The sequence below is a fragment of the Hakea prostrata genome, chromosome 7, assembly GCF_041222555.1.
Source record: "Hakea prostrata isolate BN-2017 chromosome 7, UWA_Hpros_2, whole genome shotgun sequence".
NCBI lineage: Eukaryota > Viridiplantae > Streptophyta > Magnoliopsida > Proteales > Proteaceae > Hakea > Hakea prostrata.
The window spans coordinates 16,338,290-16,364,541 of NC_142606.1; the positions used below are offsets into that span (position 1 = coordinate 16,338,290).

Below are 26,252 nucleotides of genomic sequence, written 5' to 3' on the forward strand. Positions count from 1 at the left end.
TAATACATCTCTGTTTGGAACAAAACTCTAGAAAGCATGCAATAAAAGGGGTGGGGACTGGGGGGGGGGGGGGGAAGGCATTTAGCATAAATTCTGATTGTAGTTGATCAAATGCGTTCTTTGTCAAAGCATACGATGTAGAACAGATACTTCAATAAGTAGACACTATTAAAACAGGACATGACACTTTATAGGTGAGTGAGTTTTACAGAATTGCTAATTTTGCAAACTCGTGAGATGTCATTATCAATCGAAGTGTAAATAACCTCAGGATAACAAGCTTTTAGCTGTTTGGTGGTGATTTTTCTCCAAAGTTTTATAGAGAGAACAGTAAGAAAACAAACTTTAGTACCAACCAATACATGAAAGGCTTTATTAGAGGCTACTAGTACAAGAAAAAATAGGACTGGTCAAAGAGACTGGTAATGGGCTCATTCACTCTCAGTAACATCCTAAACTCTGATCTACGGAGAGCAAGGGGTGCATATCTGCAAATACTCTTAACAATGAAAACTGATCAACCTAAAAGTTGGTAGTGCAATGGTGTTTAATACTACCACAGCTAGGAATAAATATGGACCCAAGATGTCAAAGAGAGAAAAGACACAATAGCCCTAATATTCTTGTTGGTGTCAAAAAATATTTGTTATCAGGTCATGTTTCAAGGGGGTTTTACAGCTAGATTACACACAAGACACAAAAATACACTGCAATAGATAACATGCATATGCTTAATTTTAAGAAATAAAAAATCTCAAAGTAATCTCAGTCAACAGATGATATCTAATAATTAATATGAATAATTTTTACTAGTATGAGTTTTGATGCTTCCTTTAATCATATCAGGATTTTTTTTTTGCCCTCCACCCCCCCCCCCAAAAAAAAAAAAAAACCATTACACCTTGAATCTACAAGCTATGAAGCTTGAAAGTAGTAGAAATCAGCACAGCAGAATATTTAGCTAAATAATTAGCAGAATATCCAGATAACTAATTATCTCAATTTAAAACGAACCTGACTCACTCAAACGTATGTGTTCCAGTAACATAGCCCTAGAGGCTGGGCCAGATGATGCAAGCACTCTAGAGGTCTTTGAGCACTTTGAGGACCATCAATCCTACTTTGTTCCTCTTCTACCATTTTTTGTGCTTCACTGGAAAATGGAGATAGGATTATGTATGAACCTCGGAGAAAGAAAAGAGAAAGATAAGACTATAAAAAAGGCAGGGATGCATACCTTATTGGCAGAGTCATCTTTCCCTTCTAGTAATGCTAATTTTGCACAATTGACTGCAATTGTTTTTGTGTTTTCATGATAGTAGATTCAAAGACTTCCCCATCATCATACAACTTTTGCAGCTTCTACACGAGCTTTCATAACATTAATGGAAAATGGAGAAAAGTTCATGATATAGACCTTAAATGGCTTTACGGAATAACTGGAAATTACTAAACTGCAGAATACTTTTTCAAAAACTGAAGCGAACAAGAAGAAAAAGAAGAAGAAAAAAAAAGACTAGTGGCAAGCAAAGAGATATGAGTGAAATCCAGAAGTTTGCATGGTCACAAATCTTTAATTAGCTTCAACCTAATGTTTGTCACCAACATGGAATGATTCAGGCAATTTTAAAGGTCTAAAAGGACTAAAGAAGCTTGAGAGGGGGTAAAATATGACCATTTTCTGTTTTTTTTTTTTTTTGGGGGGGGGGGGGGGGGGGGCACATAGACTTAAGCACTAAAGATATAAACCTCAATAGAGTTAAGAATCACAAGGAAAAGTCCAAACCAATAACGCAGTACAGAACACATAAGGGCAAGTGGCACCCAATACACATGGGTATCTCAAGCATGGGGGCTGTCAATTCACTGTATGAATGTCAGGCAGAGAACAGTCAAATTCCAGGAGCAGAAAATATAATTCCATAAAGTGAACAACAATATGATTTTAGACTTCCAAATAGATATTCAATTAAACATTAGAGGCTCTATATCTTTGTCTCTTTTCCAATTAATACTACCTGCTTCTAGGTAGAAACAAGGACAGGTTGAGAAAACTAACTGGAACATACATCATCCAGCAATAAGTTGAACACAAATGAAACAGTCTAGCCAAGCTACAAACGGAAGAAAAGGAAACAAATGAACAACGAACTGGTGCGCATTTAATTTAAAAGAATGTATTAGACCACCAATCTTACAAAAACAAGTGCTGACCTCAATAAGTAGAGTACAGAAGGAAGCTCTCCATCGAATTTCTGAAGGTGGGAATGGGATTGTATATTGTTGGGATCATTTTTATAACACAGGAAAGCAGTTCTTTTTTTCCTTATATGTATCATTTGTATCCTTTGCTTGTATGAACATTACTTCATCCATGGGAACCATGTCAACAGCTGCGACAACAAACTCAACCTTCTCTGAACTTAATCAGGTCAGTTACAGCTTAAACTGACATATAAATTAAAGTAAAAGGTCACTCAAATGAAATAGCACAAACAAAGATTTCAAAAACTTGCTAATAGAATACCATCAAGTTAGCATTTGAAAACCCTACATTTGAGAGCTCCACTTTTGCCACAACACTGGCTTCAGTGAGCTTCCAAAGCTATCGAAGCCTGAGAAAGATGGAATAATTGAATACCTATTGCAATCAAATACGTATTTCCCTATTGATTCTTCCAATACCATAACTGTCTTTACCAGAATGTCCATTTACTTAATAATCACAATGAAATAATCAAAGATATTATATAATGGGTTTGAATGCGTGTTCATACATAGTACATACACTTGCCAACCTCTCTTTATTGGGGCATTTCAATTCGGCAATCACTAAAACAGGTAAACAATGATGACTACAAATAACAGTATGGTTACATTTTGAAACCAATACGTATTGAATGTCAATCGGTGAGGTTCCTAAAAGTATTACCATGAAATCACTTTTAAAACACCTCAATTCTAAGCCAAAAAAGGAACAGGTAGTATATATCCATCGACTTTCAGCCATTTATTGTGGTGTAAAGAACACCATCATTAGATCCAACTTTCCCGGTTTCTGCTTGGACATGCAGCTGACCATCATTTCCTCTTTGCTTCTCGTGTTAGACAAGATACTGGCTTTTGTTCCAGAGTAAACTCAAGAAAGCCTCAATCCCTGAATCCAACCAAGCCCCCCAGTGCCTGAGGAGGTGAAAATAAGAGTAGTCTTGGGCCATCTGCTTCATAAAGAACATCAGTATTCTTGAAAATACTAAACAGAGAAGGGAATGCCAAAAATGAGAGGCCTCATGATGATCCGTTAGAAGCTTAAGCCAGAGAAGAAAAACCATTTACTTGCTCTGAGTGACTTCGCAGGAAATGGAAAACCCTCTCGCCCTTCCATGGTACATGATGTACATCAACAAGAGTGACTCCACAAGCTCTCCAGAAAAGCACTAGAGAACCCATCAGCAATAAAGCTTTGCTAAAAGAAGTGAAGAAACCAAATCAGCAACAAAAAAACTAAGTGTGTGGGCTACAACTAATCTAAGTGCGGTCCAGAACCAAGAAGCGTTACACCAAACAACTCTGTGACTATGTCTATGATAACCATAAAGGATGGAGGGAAAGAAATCACCGGCATTACACATGTATCCTATTGATCACTAGAGAAATTTCACTACTAAGTCGTTGTGATGAGGACAGTGAGAAGTTCCTAGTTTACTGACAACACCGACGTAGAGATCATCCCACGACAGCATCTATGTGGATGGATGATGAGTTTGGAGGTTATCGGATTGCTAGGATCGTATGGTTCGATGAGAAGCACTGCTCATAAGCAGTTTGTCATGTTATTTTCCTTAGTCTTAGTGGGTTGGGTAGTAGTTTAGTATTGAAATATTTTAATTTCATGTTTGAGTCTTTATGGAGGAGAAGTGTTGTGGTTCCAATTTAGAAAAATAAAGGAGATATCCAAAGTTGTAATAACTATAGAGGCATTAAATTGATGAGCCATACGATGAAATTATGGGAGAGAATAATTGAAACCCGTTTGAGATACTTAACTACAGTTATGGAGAACCAATTTGGGTTTATGCCGGGAAGATCTACAACGGAGGCTATTTACTTAATTAGGAGACTTATGAAAAGGTATAGAGAATGTAGGAAAGATCTTCATATGGTATTTATTGACCTAGAAAAAGCTTATGATAGAGTCCCTAGAGCGTTAATTTGGCAAGTACTAGAGAAAAGAAGTGTTGCAAGTAAATATATAGATATAGTTAAGGATATGTATGATGGTTCGGTGGCTAGTGTTAGAACAGTGGGGGGACAAAGTAATGAATTCTCGATAACAGTTGGGTTACATCAAGGGTCAACTTTAAGCCCATATCTATTTGCACTGGTAATGGATGAATTAACCAAAGACATTGTGTTGATTGATGAGACCCAAGTGGGAATTAATATCAAATTAGAATCATGGAGATTAGCTTTGGAATCAAAAGGCTTTAAACTTAGTAGATCGAAGACAGAATATTTAGTTTGTAACTTTAGTCATGATCGGGCAGATGATGAGGTGGTGATACTTGACAATAAAGAGATTCCTCAGAGTGATTGTTTTAGGTACCTAGGTTCAATCATAAGTAAAAGAGGTGATTTAGAAGATGAGGTTTCCCAAAGAATTAAAATAGGGTGGATGAAGTGGAGAGGTGCGTCCGGGGTCTTATGTGATCGGCGTATTCCATTAAAGCTTAAAGGAAAATTTTATAGAACTGTTGTTCGACCAGCTATGATGTATGGTGTAGAGTGTTGGGCTGTTAAAAAGAATCACATAGATAAACTCAGTGTAGCAGAAATGAGGATGCTAAGATGGATGAGTGGCAAAACTAGGATGGATAAGATAAGAAACGATCATATTAGAGTTGGTCTGGGAGTTGCTCCCATAAGTGATAAGCTTAGAGAAAGTCGTTTGAGGTGGCATGGCCACGTTCAACGGAGACCTATAAATGCTCCTGTACGGAGAAGTGATGTAATCCATATTGAAGGAACTAGAAGAGCTAGGGGTAGACCTAAGATAACCTTAGGAGAAGTGGTGAGAAAGGATATGTATAGCTTAGGCCTTGTATCTAGCATGGCCTCGAACAGAAATGATTGGAGGGCAAGAATCCATGTAGCTGACCCCATTTAGTTGGGACAAGGCTTATTGTTGTTGTTGTTGTTGTTGTTGTTGTTGTTTGAGTCTTTATGGGCTGGGCCTAGAGTCTATATTGGCCCAATTTTTAATTATTTTGGGTTTTGGTTATATTTACTACTTGTTCAAGTATATACACTTGGACTATTTACTGTTCACGACACTATTCACGTGAACAGTAAAAAATTTGTTTTTACTGTTCACGTGAACAGTAAAATCTGTGTTACTGTTCACGTGAACAGTATATGCTAGTGATGCTACTCTACTTTCTATTTCTAATGTTGGAGTCTTTCTACATAAGTTTTGGGAATTAAACATGTAGTATTGTGAGGGATCAATTTTATTTACACCTTGTATGGAATTCGTTTTTTGCAATGAATGAATGAATGCAAGAATTAGAAAAAAGAGCTAACGCTGCTCTCTCTCTCTCTCTCTCTCCCCCCAGGTAACCTCTCTTTCCTCCTTTCACCCTTGTTTCCCACTAGAAAAATTCCCCTTGCTCTCCTCTACAAAGATCTACTCTCTTTTTTTCTCAAAAAAGACCTAGTTTCTTTCTTGGAAATCTTCTTCTTTTTCCCCAAACCCCCACGGTTGTTCTGTTTTTTCTTGCAAAAAAAATAAATAAATCTTTGTTCTTTTTTTCTTCCCTCTTTCCCTTATTTCCTACCCTACGACAATCTAGTTTTTCTTTTGTTAGTCACCTTCCCTTTTCTTTCTTATCACCTAGTCTATTTCCTAGGATACACCATTACTACAAAATATTTTTTCTCCTTTCCTAGGAATCACCACTACTTCAAAATATTTTTTCTTTCTCTTATTTCTGTTCCTAAATGCTTTGTAACCCTTGTTTTGCAGCCAAGATCAACAGGTAACATTATCTCTCCCTAAATATTTCTTATTTATTCTTTGGCAGTAGTTTTGCTTAAAACAAAAACTTCCTAAGACTCCCTTTACATTGTTAATTGTTTAATTCCTTGTTAGAAATCTGATATTGATTAGGACAGCTCTATTTCTTTAAGTTTCTTAATACCGTTGCCATTCAATTTAGTGTTATGGTGCCAAGATCCCCATCCCCTTGTTTCCCTATTGATTCTTGTTTAGATGCGCTTACCAGTAGGACTTATTGTGTTTATTTCTCTACTTTAACTGTCTTACATACATGATTAATCAGATTTCAAATGCAGCAAATTCCTTCTTTACTATCCGTCAAGAATAGGTGTTTAATTCTAAGAGTCTAATAGCCCACTTTGTAGGTCCTCTAGTTTCTAGGGTTTCTCCTACATCACGTTGATGCTCTGAAATTTTCTACACGAGACATGAAAAATCATACTGATGTAGGAGAAACCCTAGCAAATAAGGGACCTACAAAGTGGGCTACTAGACTCTTAAAATGAAACACCCATTCTTGACAGATAGTAAAGAAAAGAAAATGCAGCACTTGAATTCTGATTAATCATGCATATAAGACAGCTAAAGTACAGAAAAAACACAATAAGTCCTAACTGATAAGCACAACTAAACAAGAATCAATAGGGAAACAAGGGAATGGGGATCTAGGCACCATAACACTAAATTGAAAGCAAGAGTATTAAGAAACTTCAAGAAAATAGAGTTGTCCTAATCAATATCAGATTTCTAACAAATAATTCAGTAATTAACAATGTAAAGGGAATATTAGGAAGTTTTGTTTTAAAGAAAACTACTGCCAAATAATAAATTAGAAATATTTAGGGAGAGATAAATTAACTGTTGATTTTAGCTGGCAAACAAGGGTTAGAAAACATCTAGGAACATAAATAATAGAAGGAAAATATTTCTGAACAATGAAATCCAAGAAGGGGCATAGGGTTAAGATGGGGAAATGCATCAAGACTGCTGTAAGAACAGTGAGAAAAGAGAAGGAGAACAGGAAAAGAAGAAATAAAGAAAAAAAAGTACACAGAGAAAGAAGAAAATTCTGACGGACAGAATTGAGAGAAAAGAAAGAAGAAAACAACTATCCTAGACAAGGAAGAAAAGAAGAAGAGATGAGACTGATCACGCATGAGAGAGAAAGGAGGAGGAAAAGTGAGAACTTACCCGGAGAGAGAGAGAGAGAGAGAGAGAGAGAGAGAGAGAGAGAGAGAGAGAGAGAGAGAGAGAGAGAGAGGAAACCAAGCTAGAGAGATAATCATCTTTTCTTTTTTCTTCATTCATTGTTGCCAAAAACGAATTCCATACAAGGTTTAAATAAAATAACTGATCCCTCCCAACCCTACATGTTTAATTCCCAAAATAACCCCAACTTGAGTAGTACATATAACCCAAACCCAAAATAAATAAAAATTGGGCCAAAATAGACTCTAGGCCCAGCCCATAAAGACTCAAATATAGAATTAAAAAATTCAATAGCAAACTACTACCCAACCCACTAACACTAAGGAAAATAACATGACAAACACCCTATGAGCAATGCTTTCCATCGAACCATAGGATCCTAGCAATCCGATAACCTCCGAATTCATCGTCCATTCACATAGATGCTGTCGTGGGATGATGTCTACGTCATCATCGCCGGTAAACTCGAAACTGCCCACTGATGTTCTCAGCTCACACACACACACACACACAGAGCTTCTAGACTTCCAAATAATTATTTAATTTAGCAACCAAAGGACTCCTTTTTCTCTTTTAAATGTTCCATTAGCTACTTCAAGATAAAAAGAGGGACAAGTGATAAACTTTATTGGGAGATATCATCCAGCATTAACTTAAGCATGATTAATATAGGAAAATGAAGCTTACACTAATATAGGAAAAATACATAGCACTAGAATGGGCTACAATGAATTAGTACACTACGCAAAGAACGCCTCATCCCGGCAAACAAAGTATAAATAAGACTCCACTCTAGGCAACCTTGGTTCCACCACTGCCTCCTTCTCTTTCATTTTCACCCTGTAATATAATAGTTTGAGGAATGCAAACAATACTAGCTGTGTTTAGCCTTCCTAGGACTTTAAGAGGTCATGATTTTGTATCTGTGGTAGTAGACCGCTTCTCGAAGATGGCTCATTTTATTCCCTATTCTAAAACATAAGATGCGTCAGTTGTGGCAAAACTCTTCTTCTATAAGGTCGTCAAGTACCATGGGTTGCCTAATACCATAGTGTCCAATAGGGGTGTTAAGTTCACCAATCACTTTTGGTAGATTCTATGGAGGATGATGGGAACCAAACTCCGTTTATCTTCTATATTTCACCCTTCCCATTATTTTTCTCTTCTAGATGACCTTAACACCCTTCCCTTTATTTTTTATGACCCTACTGGTAAGACCCCTTCACTCCCTACTACTCCAGTACCACCTATGCTTAAATTTCACGACAGAGTTGACACAGTTGATGAGATCCTTGATGAGGGAGTTACAGCTACAAAAGAGGGAGATTACCACGAATTCCTAGTAAAGTGGCGGGGACAGCCTGAAATAGACAACACTTGGATCACGATGGAGGCGTTTGGTGAATAAAGGCTTAGGTATTACTCAAGCGTTTGGTGATGACTCAGACATGCTTGAGTAATACCTGAGCCTTTATTCACCAGAGTGAATTCTTCAAAGTCAGTGAGAGTTGATAAGGACATCAGCGGACAATTTCGAGTTTACCAGCAATGTTGGCGTAGAGATCATCCCACGACAACATCTATATGGATAGACGATGAGTTTGGAGGCTATCGGATTGCTAGGGTCCTATGGTTCGATGAGAAGCACTGCTTAAGGGCAGTTTGTCATGTTATTTTCTTTATTCTTAGTGGGTTAGGTATTAGCTTGCTATTGGTTTTTATTTTTTATTTTTAATGTTAAGTGTCTTTGTGTACTAGGCATAGAATATATTTTGAATTAGTTTGAATTTGTGTTAAATTTGTTAATTGAGTTGGGGTTATTTTGGGAATTAAGCATGTAGGGTTGAGAGGGGACTCATTTTTGGCAGCATGAATGAAAGAAAATATTAAAATATTTATTGGCGTGTGGATTCTTCTCTTTCTTGGGTAAGTTCATCTTCTCTTCTTCTACTTTCTCTTTTGCGAGAATCAACTTTCTCTCATCTTCTTGTCTTCTACATTTTTCCTTTCTTCTCTCCTTTTTTTTCTTCTTTTAATCGATTCTATCTATTCTTCTTCTCTCAATTTTCTTTTCTTTTTTTTCCTCTCTTTCCTCTTTCCCTGCTATCCTATCCATCATAAATTTCTTTCTTCTCTGTCGTAACTTCTAATGGACGTGAAGAACTGCCCCTGCAGAAGAGACAAGGCTCAACTATGCCTAGCCCACGCCGGCTCTAGTTGCGTCACATCGCTTTTACGCATGAAAGGGGAACCACCCTCTAAGCCTAAGTATTCCTCAATGACCAATAGCGTACAAGTACCGTGAGGGAAAGGTGAAAAGCACGATAAGTAAAATTTTCATTTAGTTGCATTCTTGCCGCTTTCATTCTTGCCGCGGTGGGCAGAACATAAGCCTCGCCCTATTCAAGTTTTTAATTACTTCTTTTCTTTCTCTCCTTCTCTATTATCACTTCTAGTACAACAGTCTTGTTGTGGTTCTCCATTCTAACCCTACTGTCCATTCCTGGGTTCATCATTGCTTAGAAATATTTACTTTCTATTATTTTTGTTCCTAGATGTTTTCTAACCCCTGTTTTGCAGCCAAGACCAACAAGTAACTTTATTAAGTCTCTCTTTGGATATTTTTTTTAATTTTATCTTTTTTCCTTTCCAGTAGTTTCTTTAAAACTAAACTTCCACAGAAACCTGACTTTGACTAGGACAGTACTATTTTCTTTAGATTTCTTGATATTCTTGCAGTCAATCTAGAGTTATGATACCAATATCCCCATTACCTTGCTTTAACTGTCTTATATGCTTGCTTAATCAGAATTCAGGTGCTACAATTCCTTTTTTTTACTACCTGTCAAGGATAGGTGTCTCATTCTAAGAGTCTAGTATCCCACTTTGTAAGCCCCATAGTTTCTAGGGTTTCCCCTACATCACATCTGCTCGATAAAGAACATCAATATTCTTGAAATCACTAAATAGCAAAGGGAATGCCAAAAATGAGAGGCCTCATGATGATATATTAGAATCTTAAGCCAGATAAGAAAAACAATTTACTTGCTATGAGTGACTTCACAGAAGTGGAAAACCCTCTTGCCCTTCCAAGGTACATGATGTACATCAACAAGAGTGACTACACAAGTCTAGAAAGCACTATAGAACCCATCAGCAATAAAGCTTTGCAAAAAGAAGAGAAAAAAAAAAAAGAAAAAAAAAAAGAATTAAGTGTGGAAAGAACCAACAAACATAACCCAATAACTCTGTGACTGTGATAACTATAAAGGAGGGAAAGAAATTACTAGTCATTACACGTGCATCCTGTTGATCACTAGAGAGATTTCACTTCTAAACCATCAATGCTCTAAAATTCTCTGCATAAGCCATGGAAGATTATATCTGTATACAGTTTCGATACATCCAAATAGATATTTAACTTACCATCCAAAGGACTTCTTTTTCTCTTTTAAATGTTCCATTAGCTGCTTCCAGAAGAAGGGATAGGTTGACAAACTTAATTGTGAGATTCATATCGTCCAGCATGAACATGATTAACATCATCTGTATGCCAAGCTACTGCATAAGGGAAGGAAAAATCCATAGCATTAGGATGTATAACAATGAACTAGGACACCATGCAAAGCAAATACATCTGTATTTTAGTTCATAAGTGAAGTACATAAAGAAGCTTTGCATCCAGGTTCTGGAGGTGAATCATATATCATTGGGTTCATTCATTTTATAACCAGAAACAGGCCCTGTTGCATAACTTGTATCGCAGCCTTTGCTTTTTGAACATCATATGCCCATGAAAATGATGTAAACAGCTCCTAGTAATGTATTAAAATAAAAATAATTAATTCAAATGGCTGAGAAGATTTCACAAGCTTGGAAATAGGATACTCAAAACATTACCATTTGGCAGCTCTGCCTTTTGAGTACTCCATCTATTAAGAAATAATAATGACAAGTTTACATGCACATTTATGAAGTACGTGTACTTAAACAACCTCTCTTTATGGGCATCCCGATTCAAAAACTAGATAGAGGAGTAGCAACCTATAAGAAGAATACACAATGATAACCAAAAATATATTTTAAAATGGTCACATTTTGAAGTCAATACATATTGGAAAACAACCCCTATGGCTGCTGAATGTATTGCCTTCAAATTCACTTCCAAAAGAAAAAAACACTTCTCCTATTGAGCCAAAATACAAATAAAGAGTATATTACCATCGAAGGAATTCCTGTCATTTTTTATGATGTGAAAACACTTAAAACACTACCCAAGGTCACTGTGACTCATAGATCCAAACTCCCCACATCAGCTAGAATTTTCAGTCAAAGGCATCTTCCTTGTTCCTCATTCAAAAGAGTTGCTATCTTTTCTTCTAGAGCAAACAACAACAACAACAACAATAAGCCTTTTCCCAACTAAATGGGGTCGGCTACATGGATTCTTGCCCTCCAATCGGTTCTGTTCAAGGCCATGCTAGATACAAGGCCTAAGCTATACATACCCTTTCTCACCACTTCTCCTAAGGTTATCTTAGGTCTACCCCTAGCTCTTCTAGTTCCTTCAATATGGATTATATCACTTCTAGAGCAAACATCAAATAAAATACTTCTCTCTTTGTCTAGGAAACACAATATGCCCTCAGACCCTGAATCCATACCAAGCCTCCCTTTTCCTGATGATGAAACAAATCTATGCTCTGCGTCAATTACCCAAAAAAGAACATCGGGATTCTTGACCAGACGAAATAAACAAAGAAGGATATGGGAAAACAGAAGCCCTCATGATGATCAATCAATAGGTGAAGCTGAATAGCAGGATAAGATAACAAAAGCATTGCTAGGCTTCAGTCAGTTCCCCACCCCCCTGTTATGGATATCCCAAGGAAAAGACTCATTGATGTTACCCGGAGTTTGAGTTCTGCTCTCCAGCCTCCCTCTTGAAGGCTGTTGTCCCCCCCTCCCCCCCCCCCCCCAATACATTCTTTTCGCCATTTGGAACTCTTTAATAATATTTACTTATTCATCAAAAAAAGAAAAAGCAAACATTTTATTTGCTCCATGTGACCTTGTGTGAAATAAAAAACCATCTCACCTTCCAGAGGAATCAACAAGAGTGATTGTACAAGCTCTCCAAAGAACAAAATTGATCTAGTCACCTATAAAGCCATACAATAATAGAAAGGAACTAAATTAGCAACAAAAGACCCAAATGTAGCCCGAAGCAACGACTATTACAACAAGACACCTTTGCAACCGTTAAGCATTTTCAAAGGAAAAGAGAAAAAAGGGGGGGGGGGGGGGGGAAATAAGTCATCTCACCACTATTCTGCTAATCATCAAGAAATTTGGCTATAGACTTTCGAACCTCAGAATTCTCCACATGGGCGATGGAAGATTTATAAAAATAAATAAGGTCTTAGGAACATGCATATAATCCTGCAATAATGAACATCAATAACGTAATGTCTAGGCCAAGTTACAAACAAAAGAAAGTAATATTTGAGAAGTGAATTGGAACTTACAAAAATGTTAAATATACAAGGCATTTGAAAGTAGTAACAAAATGAAGTAGAAGACCCACCTTATGCAAAAAAAAAGAAGCAACCAATCTAGAACTCAATAAATGTAGTACGAAAAAAGTTTGTATGCAAGTTTTGAAGTCAAGATCGTAAATCACTGGTTACATTCTTTTAATCACCAGAAATTGGCTATTTTGTAACATAACTTGCATCCTTCTGCTTTTGTGAACATCAAATCATCCATGGAAACAACGTCAGCATCTACAAATAAGACAGTTTCAAGATTTTGCTTAAGGAATTCAGCATCACAAAAAATACAAACCATTCATGCCAACTTGAGTCATTAATAGTTTGTGAAATGTTTAAAATTTAACATCCTATAATCTTCAAGATTTTTTTCTCCTACTAGCAATGATACAAGTCCTCTTATCCACCGTAGCAATGTCTACACAGCCTTGCCTCTCGCTTCCACATATTTTGTGCTTCAAGGACTTTATATCATTTATTATGGTGGTAAAACATTAACCCTAGTGGGCTTGGTCATTGTGACTCATAGGTCCAACCTACTCACTTAAGCTAGAAATTTCAGTCAAAATCAACTCCTTTGTTCCTCATTCATAGGACCTACTATATTATCTTCCTAAGCAAACAGCAAACAAAATACTTCTCTCTTTGTCTTTGTCTAGGCAAACCCACCCCGAATCTACACCAAGCCTCCATTTTCCTAAAGATGAAACAAAAGTATGCTCTCGAGTTGATGACCCTAGAAAGAAAATCAGGATTATGGATAAGAATAAAGGAACAAGGATATGGGAAAATAGAAGCCTTCATGATGATCCACCAGTAGGTGAAGCTGGATATGAAAACAACTTACTTGCTCCATGTGTGCTTGGATGAATAAGAAAACCCTCTCACCCTACTAAGAAATCAACAAGAGTGATTGCACAAGCTCTCCGTAGAGCAACATAGAGCTAATCACCTATAAAGCCACTCAATAACAGGAAGGAACCAAAATCAGCAACAAAGACCGAAATATAGCCCCGAAGCAACAACTTGTTCAGACACCCTTGTGATAACTATTAAGCATTGACGGGAAAAAGAAGGTTGGGGAGGGCAACGAGTCATCCCCCCCTAAATCCTGCTAATCATTCAAAAAAATCTACTACAAAACTGTCGAACATCAGAATTTTCTGTATTGGCCAAGGAAGATTTCTAAAGATAAGTAGTAAGGCCATAGGCTTCCAAATAAATAATAAGATCTTAGGCTCCCCAATCGATATTTAATTAAGCATTTGAAGGACATCTTTTCTCATTTGCATGTTAATTAGCCGCTTCAACTTAGAAACAAGGAGACATATCACCAGCAAGACATGAATCTCGGAACATTATTTCTAAGCCGATCAAACAAAAGGAAAGCTGATATTTGAGAAGCAAATAGGAGTCTATTTAAATGTTTTTCTTTTTCCTTTTTTTTGGATGAATGAAGAGATTCAATAACCAAAAGGGGAATACAAGAAACAGAGCATTTGAAAGCGACAGGGCACAAAGCAAAGCAACTCGGAGAAAAAGACAACGAAACCCCAAGGCTAACATAAATGTTAGGAAATATATATGGCATTTGAAAGTAAAATAATGAACTAGAAGACCCACCTTATGCAAAACGATGCTACGAAGTACGAAAAGCTTTGCATGCGGGTTCCGAAGACAAGATCGTAAATAGTTACATTCTCTAAATCGCGAACTGGTTCTGTGTTACATAGTTGTCAAGGCACACGCATCACCGCATCACCTAGGAACCTGGTGTCACCTTCGGCTTAGGTGACGCCTTTTCACCTTGGTCTCGCCTCGCCTTGACAACTATGCATTGTTACCGACTTGTACCATTTGCACCATTTGCTTCTATGAACATCAAATCATCCATGGAAACAAAGTTACGATCGCAAATAAAACAACTTCAAGGATTTTGCTCGAGTACTTCAGCATCCTAAAACATCACAACAAATATGAACCATCCATGCCAACCGGTCATCAATAATTTGTAAGAATGTTCAAAAATTTTAAATCCTACAATCATCCATATCTTTTCTCTTGCTAACCAATCTTAGTCCCCTTTTGAAACTTTTGACCATACATTTCATATGTTCTAGCCATTCACATAGCATCACCAAATGATTCAAGTCCTCTCATCCACCATAGCAATGTCCACGCAGCCTTGCACCGCTTCATGGAGAGCCTGTTCTATGTTTCAAACCCCAAACCCGATGATTGCAATAGTACAACTAACCATTGCACAAAAGGGTCATCCCCGGAAGAATGACTCATTTATGGTTGGTAAAGCATTTTCCCCACGGTTCGGTGTGTCAATTTCACCCCAAAATCGTAATGACCTCTCGAGTTTCAAGTGAACAAATTACCCAATTTAGCCACAAGATTAATCCCAAATGTAAACATCCTTTATACAGTTAGACTTACTTCTTAACTCAACCATTCTACCTTGCTTTTTACAAATTAGGAAGTTGCAGTACTAGAAACTAGGACAGCAGAATATCCAAGCAAATGTAAAGAACCTAGCTCACCCAACCGTCAGATATCAAGGTAATATTACCTCAGGGGCTGAAGAAGGAAACATTAAGCAAGCCATCCAGAGAAGGTGTAGAGCCCTTGAGCGCCATTAATCCCCCTCTTATTCCCTTCCAATGTTTTCTGGGCTTCACTGAAAAAGAATCATAGGAATTTATCATGACAAGTGGAGAAAAAAGGACAAGGCACATCAAATACAGCTTTGCTTCTATTTATGGCCTCCTAGGGTCTAGGATCACCTGTCTTGCAACCTAGTCGTTGTAACTCACTCCCAGACTTTCTTTTTTCACCTTCGGGGCTTTGGTAATGAATTTACGTATTCATCCAATAAAAACATAGCTTTGCTTATCTTATTGCCTTCCTTCTAGGACATGCTAATTTGCACAGGTCGGCCACAATTTGCCATGTGCCTGCATGCTAGTAGTATCCTAGAATTCCCAATCATCACAACCTTTGTAACTCCTCCAATGAGCTTTCATGACTCTGATGAAAAATAAAAGTGGTAACAGCTGTAAAGATTCACAAGAAAATTCAGCAGTACATATTCACTGATCATTTGTGGATAACTTAAAATCTTACAACCCTATAATCTTTCTAAGACTCCAAGGTTTTATCCCTATAATTAAACGTAGATTTATTGCAAGTTTGCAACCTACTAAGGATTCTTGATTAAAAGAAAGGGCGTCAAATCACATAGTCTCATCTTCAGCCCAAATAGGAAAAGACGAACCATTCTTTGCACCTCCTGAGTAACGAATGAGATAGTGTGAAGTTAAGGATTAAAATATCTCTTGTTCACGGAACTCTTTAGTTCCCTTACGAGATTTTGGAAATTCTGCTAGCATACCCAACGTAAGTTAATAGTGAATCACATGACATCATCAACTCAAGTTCTTCCATCCATTGTAGCAGATGTGTACACAGCCATGCACCGCTTCTTAGAGAGGATGTATCCATATTTCAACCCAAGCAACTAGGTGATTGCAATAGCACAACTCACCGTCCGCCCCCACCCACCCCCGGTAAGTGAAGGAAAATAGCATTATCTAGTAAAACAGTACATTGTAATCCTTGGCATGATCGGGGGATGAAATATGTGCTTGCATAGCCTAAGGAGATTAAGGTAGCACAAGTTAACTGTTCCACCAATCTAAGCGAGTTACGGGTATTTGGTAGAAAAATTTCCCCACTATAGTTTCACCCATATTGACCTATTAGTTTTAATGGAATAGGTCATAAATTCACAACATCAAGCACAAAGGTATTGCCATCCATTGTTCGCAGACTTGCAAAATCCTAGCATTATACCTCGCATCTACGATTATGAAGTTACAGTATTAGAAATGAAATTAGGACACTAGAATATCAAAGTAACTAATTATTTTAAATCTCAAATGAACCAAAATTGACCAACTATCAAATGATCCGGATAACAAAACCTCAAAGGCAGGAAAAGGCGAATATACAAGCAGCTAGACAATGGGTAGAAACCATAGTGCATGTTAATCCTCCCCAGCCCGTCCATATCTGTCTCACTAGAAAAAGAGAGAGGAGAAAGAAAGGATAAAGATAGAGCACCTCAATATTATGCAACATCACAGGGCATCTCCCTCAGTACTCTAATTTCATCAAAACCACAACGCTGGCCAGATATTAGATCCCCGGAATTATAATCATCGGACAAACCTTCTATTCCTAGATGAGCTCTCAGACTCCGAAGAAATCACAGAACAGAAAAGAAGTCATAAAATAAAAACCAAAAGGTTTAGTAGAATCAGCAAAAAGTCAAAACCATAGTATATCCAAAAAGATCAAAAGAAGAAAGGAATGGAAGGATAAAAGTTGTCTAGAAAGTCTCCATAATGCATAACGGCAGTTGTTTATTCTATACAATTAAAATATATTACCCATGCCCTCCAAGGAAAAGGACCATTGTTTTTCCTGGGATCTTGGCTCTTCTTTTTTGCCGACTAGTAGGTTGTAATTCCCCTTCCCCCCCTACCTTGTACATTCTTTTCTCTCCCCTTTCGAGGCTTTGGTTAATGAATTTTTTCATTCATGAACCCAAGGGACTGGTACTGAGTTTATGCACAATACAATCAGATAAAGAAATAGGATTACAATTGTTCGAAATCAAGCTTTAAACAATCAAAACAGTAGCTGAACTGAAAGGAAAACAGAGAAGAAGAAGAAGAAGAAGAAGCAAGCAGCAAGAGCCTGCGATTCTAGATAGAACTCCTAGAATCGCAGGCTGACTTTATTTATAGATTCGAATGTCAATGTTACAGCTTGAGAGACAAGAATACTTGTCTTCTAAAAAGGATATAAAATACAACCCATGGACAGAATTCACTAACTCAAAAATCTGTCCCAAATAGAAAATACAGAAAACGAAAGTTTTAAAATAGAAACCATGCAACTCAAATTCTTCAAAACTTGTGCACCAAGGATCCTTCTGTAAAATTAAAAAATAACATGAGCACCAAGTCTGCTGCCTGGGTCATGCGCACAAAGGCAGCAGCCTTGACTCTTGCGCAATTCTCAACAATAATATTATCCATATCTAAGCATCCCTTGGCTAGGATAATTAAGCACCCAATGAAGTTTCTAACCAACTATAAACACTATAGTCACCCATCCTAAGTACCAAAAAGCTATTCAATAATTCACCCGGAAAAAAGAGCTATTTAATTAGCCACAGATGGTAACAATTATGGAAATCCAAGATAAACACATATAAAACAGGCCATTATATATACCTGCTAAAGCTAAGGCAAGATAACACTCGAAGGACTTCCATTTCTGTATTAAATATTCCACTAGCTACTTCTAGATAAAAAGAGGGAGAGGTTGACAAAATTCATTGGGAAAAACATATCATCCAGCATTAACGTGAACATGATTAACATCATCTACATGCCAAACTACCATAGAAGAGAACATAATATTCGATTAGTGAATGGAGGAGCATACATAAATAAAGTAAAAATCCATAGCATTAGAGTGTACAACACTGAACTAGGATACCATGCAAAGCAAATGCATCCTTATTTTAACTCCTAAGTGAAGCACGTAAAGAAGCTCTGCATCAAGGTTCTGGAGGTAAATCATATATTATTGGGTTCGTTCATTTTATGCAAAAAAAGTGCAACCATTCTAGAACTCGTGAACTGAAGTACGAAAAAAAGCTGCAAGCAAGGTTCCGAAGACAAGATCATAAATCACTGGTTATATTCTTGTAATCACCAGAAACTGGCTATTTTGTCACATAACTTGTAGCTTTTGCATCCTTTACAATTGTGAATGTCAAATCATCACAAAAAATATGAACCATCCATGCCAACTTGAGTCATCAAAGATTTCAAAAACTTGCTAACAGAATACGATCAAATACACATTTCAAAACCCTACACTTGAGAGCTCCAATTTCACAACAATGGTGGCTTGGGTGAGCTTCCAAAGCCATCAAAGCCTGAAAAATATGGAATAATTAAATACCGATTGCCAATCAAATACGTATATACCAATTGATCTTCCAATACCATAACTATCTTTACCAGAATGCCATTTACTTAATAGTCACAATGAAATAATTAAAGATATTATGGGTTTGAATGCGTGCGTACATAGTACATACACTTACCAACCTCTTTATGGGGCATTTCAATTCAAGTAATCAATAAAAGAAGCAAACAATGATGACTACAAATACAATTGAAATTTGACATCCTACTAATATCTTACAGAATTATTTACTCCTGCTAGCCAGCGCTAGCTCCCTTTTGAAACTTCTGATATCGGTTTGACCATACATTTCATATGTTTCTAGCCATTCACATGGCATCAGAAAATGATACAAGTCCTCTCATCCACCATAGCAATGTCTACACAGCCTTGCACCTGCTTCATGGAGAGGTTGTCTCTATGTTTCAAAACCCAAACTGATGATTGTCATTGCACAACAGGCTCACCCACCAGAAGGCCATTTCATGCGAAGTTGGTTAAAACATCTACCCCACTAGTTCACTGTGCAGTTTCAATCTTATTGGCCTCTTAGTTTCAATTGGATAGATTGCCCAATTTAGTTACAGGATCGATCCCAAATGCAAAACATCCTTTATAATTTATGCAGTTAGACTTAGTTTATAACCCTACCATTCTACATTACCTTTTACAAATTATGAAGTTGTAGTACAAAAAGCTAGGACAGCAGGATATATCAAAGCAAATGAAATTATTTCAAATCACAAGTGAACCTGGCTCACCCAACCATCAGATGTCAAGACAATATAACCTCAGGGGCATTGGTAATCCAGACAAGGTGTACATCCCTTTGAGCACCATTAATCCTAATCTAATTCCCTTCCAAAGTTTTTTGGGCTTCACTGAGAAAAAAAGATAGGAATCTATCATAAAAGTGGAGAAAGAAAGGATAAGGCACATCAATCACAGCTTTGCTTCTATTCATGGCTTCCCGGGGTCGGGGGCTCCCCTCTCTTGCCTCCTAGTCATCTGTAACCTACCCCCTTGTACTTTCTTTTTCCCCTACGGGGCTTTGGTAATGAATTTATTTATTCACCCCCCCCCCCCCCCAAAAAAAAAAAGGGCCACAGCTTTGCTTATCTTATTGACTTCCTTCTAGGTCTGCTGATTTGGAACAGGTTGGCTGCAGTTTGTCATGTGCTTGCATGATAGTAGTATCCTGGAATTCCCAATCATCATGCAACCTTTGTAACTCCTCCAATGAGCTTTCATATCCCTAATGAAAATAACCGTAAGTGGTCAACAAAAATTCATAACTAAACAGCTGTAAAGAATCACAAGAAAATTCAGCAGTATATATTCACTGATAATTTGTGGAAAACTTGAAACCTTAAAACCCTAAAATCTTTCCAAGCCTACAAGGTTTTATCCCTATAATTAAACATAGATTTGTTGCAAGTTTGCAACCTACTAAGGATTCCCTCAAATCCCATATTATTGAACCATTCTCTTCACATCCTTGAGTAACAAATAAGGTGTGCGAATTATGGATTAAAATATCTCTTGTTCATGCAAGCCTTCTCTAGTCCCCTTACCGGATCTTGGATATTGTGTTAGCATACACGTCATATGTTAAATAACGAATCACATGACATCATCAACACAAGTACTCCCACCCATTGTAGCAGATGCATACACAGCCATGCACCGCTTCTTGAGCGATCAGTATCAATGTTTACCCAACAACCGAGATGATTGCAATAGCATAACTTAACCGTTGCACCAAGCTAAGCAGACCTTTTACGTGTATTTGGTAAAAAGATTTTCCACACGTTTGGTGGGTCAGTTTCACCCATATTGACTTTGACCTATTAGTTTTGATGGAATAGGTCACATAACTTTAGAACATCAAACACAATTGTATATTGTCCATTGTACAATTAGACTTACTTGCAAAACCCTAGCATTATACCTTGCATCTAAAGATTATGAAATTAACAATATTACAAATTAGGACAACCCAGAAGATCAAAGTAACTAATTATTTTAAATCTCAAACAAACAACTTGACCAACTATCAAATGAACCAAGTAATGTAACTTTAAAAGCAGGAAAAGGCAAATTATGCAAGCAGTCTGGACAAGGGCTAGAACCCATTGAGCACCATCAATCATTCTCAGTTCCTTGTCTAAATTTTTTGTGCTTCGTTAGAAAAAGATAGATAAGAACTTTTCATTAGAAGTGGAGAAAGAAATAAAGATAAAGCACCTCAAAATGTAGGTATGCATAACTTCTCACCTGAGCCATCCTTCTTTCTAGTACTTCTAATTTTGCATGGATTAACCACAACTTGTCTTGTGCTTCCATGATATTAGATTCCTAGAATTTTAAATCATCAGACAAACTTCAAAACTCTCCCCGGTGAGCTTTCATGAACATGATGGAAAAAACAGCGTAGTAATGAACATAAAAATTTCATTAATCCAAATCTTAAATGGCTTTACAAAATCACAACAAATTTTATGGTATCCATTCACTTATAATACATGGAAATTTTTGAATTTTAAACTCTAAAAACTACAAGGAATTTCCAAGCTATGTGTACCAAAAGTTAAAAATTGATGATCAAAGCCTACTAAGAATTCCTTGTCCATTTATGCTGCCCCCCCCCCCCCCCCCAAAATCCAGATCAAAGCCTAATCAAAGGAAAGGACATACCCACATCATTATCTTCAGCATATACAAAAAGAACATTTCCACATCTTGAATAATTAGTAAGGTTCTTGAAAGCAATGTTTTCAAAGATCCTGTGTTTCATGGTTTTCTGCATTAGTACCCTTGAGAAATTTTCAATACCTTCACATGTTCCGAGCGATTGATATGGTATCATCAAATGAACAAGTCCTCCCATCAACTGCAGCGCACGTCTAGATAGCCACACACCTGCTTCACGGAGGCTGTTTCCATGTTTCATAACCCCAACTTTATGATCGCACTACCGCAATTTAATCGTTGCCACAAATGCTCACCGACTCAAAGGACATTTCTTGTGCATTGGTTAAAACATTTTCCCCACTTGTCCAATAAATCAATTTCATTTGTAATGACTTAATTTTAATGGAGCAGGTCACGCAACTTAGCTACAAGACCAACCCCGCATGACAGCAATCCTTTATACAGTTAGACATACTTGCATACCTTAGCACTGTACCTTGCATTACAACTTCTGAAGTATATATTAGTAGAAATGCAGACAGTAAAATATCTAATTAACTGATCATTCCAAATATAAAATGAGTCTGACTCACCCAACCATCAAATAACAATAACCTAACCTCATAACCTGGATAAGGCCAGAGTATGCAAAGCAGTACGGAGAAGGTAGAGCCCTTTGAGCAACATCGATCCCCTTGTTTCTCTCCTGCCAAATTTTGTGCTTTTGTGCTTCACTAGAAATGGAAGATTGGAAAATGTATGAGAAGTCGAGAAACAAAGCATAAAGATAAGGCACATCAATCAATACACAGGTATGCATACCATGTTGCTGGTGTCATCTTTCCTTTCTAGGGCTGCTAATTTTGAACAGGTTGACAATTTGCAAGGGCTTTCATGAGAGTAGTTCTGAAACTCCCTACCATCAGACACCTTTCTTATTCAGCAATGAGCTTTCATGACTCCAGTGGAAATTGCAGAACACTAATTAACAAAAGTTCATAAAATCAGAATCTTAAATGGGTTTAAAAGAAGCATTGCAAAATCGGCAAGTATATTTTCTCAAAGATCAAAAGAAGAAAAAAATGTCAAGAAAAAAGTTGTCTCGAAAGTCTCTTATAGCAAGCAACGATGCATAATGGCAGCTGTTCATAAAATCAGAATCTTAAATGGGTTTAAAAGAAGCATTGCAAAATCGGCAGTATATTTTCTCAAAGATCAAAAGAAGAAAAAAATGTCAAGAAAAAACTTGTCTCGAAAGTCTCTTATAGCAAGCAACGATGCATAATGGCAGCTGTCCATTCTACACAACTAAAATATATTACCCGTGTCCCGAAGGAACAGGACCGCTGTTGTTTCCAAGGGTCTTAGCTCCTCTTTCTTTTCTCTTCCCTTCTAGGGCTCAGGTTAATGAATTTTTTTCATTCATCCAAATATATATATATTACCTATGCTGCGTCAATGGTAACCTTCCCTCCTCCAATGAGCTTTCATGAACTTGATGGAACATAACCATAAGGGTCCACAAAAATTCATGAAATTTGAAACTGAACAGCTGCAAAGAATCACAAGAAAATTCAGCAATAAATATTAACTGATAATTTAAGGAAAACTTCAACTTTAAAACCCTATGAGTCTATGACCTTTCAAGCCTCCATGGTTTTATCCACATAACAAAATGTGGATTTATTGCAAGTTTGCAACCTACTAAGGATTCTTGATCAAAGGAAAGGACATCAAATTTCATAACATCATCTTCGGCCTAAATAGAAATCCATTAACATTCTCTAGGCATCCTTGAGTAACAAATGAGGTGTGTGAAGTTATGGATTAAAATATCTCTTGTTAATGACCGCCTTCTGTAGTCCCCTTACGAGATCTCAGCTATTGTGTTAGCATACACTTCATATGCTTATAGTGGATCACATGACATCAACAATACAAGTCCTCCCACTCTTTGTAGCAGATTTGTGTACACAGCCACGCACCTGCTTCTTGGAGAGCCTGTCCATTTTTAAACCCAGCAACCAGATGACTGCAATAGCAAAATTTAACAGTTGCACCAAGCTAAGACAACATTTTTATATATATATATGGTAAAAGAGTTTTCCCCACTTGTTTACTGGGTCAGTTTCACCCTATTGAACTATTAGTTTTAATGGAATAGGTCACATAACTTTACAACATCAAGGCCCAAAACTATAACGTCCACTGTACAGTTCATCCACAGATTATTAACTTACAGCAGTAGAAATTAGGACATCTCAGCATATCAAAGTAACTAGTTATTTTAAATCCCAAATGAACCAACCATGACCAATTATCAAAACATCCAGCTAAGATTACCTCAAAGGCAGGACAAGGCCAGATTGAGCAAGCAGTCTAGAGAAAAGGCAGGACCCATAAAGCACCGACAATCCTCCTCGGTTTCTTGTCTAATGATTTTGTGCTTCAACTAAAAAAGACAGATGGAAACTTGTCATTACAAGTGGAGAAAGACAGGATAAAGACAAAGAACCTCAAAATGTAGGTATGCATAACTTATCACCAGGCCCATGTTTCCTTCTGGTACTTCATGGATTAATGACAACTTGCCTTGTGCTTCCACGATATTAGTTTCCTGGAATTTCCAATCATCAGATGAACTTCAAAACTCCTCCAATGACCTTTCACGAGCATGATAGAAATGCAGAGCAGTAGTGAACACAAAAATTTCATGAATCAGAATTTTTAACGGCTTCCAAAAACCATAATGAATCTAATGGTATCCATTCATACCTATAATTAAAGGTTGACAATCCAAACCTACTAAGAATTTATGGTTGAAGGAAAGAACATCAGGACCCACATTATCATCTTCAAGCACATACAAAAAAGAACCTATCCAAATCCTTGAGTAACTAATAAGGTGCTTGAAAGTAATCGTTTCAAAGATCTTTTCTTTCATGGTTTCCTTCTTAAGAAATTTTCAATATCTTCACATGTCCCAAGAGAATCATATAGTACCATCAAATGAACAAGTCCTCCCTTCAACTGCAGCACATCTCTGCGTAGCCACACACCTGCTTCACCAGAGGCTGTTTCCATGTTTCAAACCCCCAACTTGATGACTGCAATGCTGAGACTTAACCGTTGCAAAATTGGCACACCCACCAAAAGGACATTTCCTGTACATTGGTTAAAACATTTTCTCACTTGTTCAATGGGTCACTTTCATTTGTAATGACCTATTAGTTTAATAGAATAGGTTACCCAACTTAGCTACAAGACCTACCCCACATGAAAACCATCATTTATACAGTTAGACAAACTTGTGTACCTTAGAATTGTACCTTGCATTACTACATCTGAAGTTTATACTAATAGAAATGCAGACAGTAAAATATCTAATTAACTGATAATTCCAAATATAAAATGAACATTACATGCTCAACCATCGAATAAAGATAACCCAACCTCAGTTTGGAAAAGGCCAGAGTATGCAAATGGAGAAGGTAGATCCCTTTGAGCACCCATCACAATCCCTTTGTTTCTCTTCTACCATATTTTGTGCTTCACTGGAAATGAAAGATAGGAATATGTATGAGAAGTCAAGAAACAAAGAATAAAGATACGGCACATTAATACACAGGTATGGAATACCTTGTTGCTGGTGTCGTCTTTCCTTTCAAGGGCTGCTAATTTGGTACAGATTGACAAGTTGCAAGTGCATTTATGATAGTAGTTTCCGAAATTCCCAACCACAGACAACCTTGCTTATTTCTATGATCAGCTTTCAATATTCCGATGGAAAATTTGCAGGAAGTAATTCGCAAAAGTTCAAAAAATCAGACATTTAAATGAGTCTAAAAGGATCATTGCAAAACCCAGCAGTATATTTTCTTAAAGATCAAAAGAAAAAGAGCGATAAGGAAAGAAAGAAGTTGTCCGAAAGTGCATGGCATAGCAAGCAAAGATGCAAAACGGCAATTGTTAATTCTACACAATTAAAATATATTGCCTATGCAAAATACAATCAGGTAAAGAAATGCGATTATAGTATCCATATTTAAGTAGAACAACACAAATATGGATATTTACCAACTGAAGAGATATATGAAGTACCATGAATGATTCCACCCCAACCCCCCCCAAAAAAAAGTACCATAAATGCAGGAAAGCTTCTGTTGGTCAATCTTTTGATGATAATAAAGCACCCAATGAAGCTTCCAACAAACCATAAACACTTCTTATTCACCCACACAAAGTACCAGAGATCTATTCAATAACTCATCCAAGAAAGGAGCTCAGCCACAGATGGCAACAATTATGGGAATCCAAGATAACACAGGTAAAACAGGCCATTATATGTACCTGCTAACATAAGGCATGATAACATCCGAAAGCAACTTGCAAAGCCTTAATTGGTGATGCTAAAATTTGGGGGGAAAAAGCATCTACTGAATACTCTGCCCCAAGCACAGAGCTCCCCATCAGTTGATGCAGTTCATCAAACATGTGACAAAAAAATAATAAAAAAGAATCTATGTCTAAAAGGATATTTAAATCTCAAGGCCACATTTTAATAATTCAATTTCATATCATGGACAGCACAATTCTGAGTTACCAAAAATAAAAACGCAGCAGGGCATAATAAAAGTTTTACATTGCACTAATTAGATTTTTACCTGAATGATGCATGCTAC

General features: G+C 37.1%; 1 long non-coding RNA gene across 2 annotated transcripts; it reads right to left on the reverse strand.

Annotated features, from left to right (window-relative positions):
- Positions 1-907: 907 nt before the first annotated feature.
- Positions 908-24,422, reverse strand: LOC149010158 (uncharacterized). Of its 2 annotated transcripts, XR_016174826.1 has the most exons (8): positions 22,393-24,422; positions 21,712-22,304; positions 21,154-21,234; positions 12,593-12,709; positions 12,366-12,429; positions 10,694-10,828; positions 2,215-3,466; positions 908-1,371 (listed from the first exon to the last, which is right to left on the reverse strand). It is a non-coding gene; the product is annotated as an uncharacterized LOC149010158 (long non-coding RNA). The 2 variants fall into 2 exon arrangements; XR_016174825.1 differs by lacking the exons at positions 908-1,371; positions 2,215-3,466 and having other exon boundaries at positions 10,477-10,828.
- Positions 24,423-26,252: the final 1,830 nt, after the last annotated feature.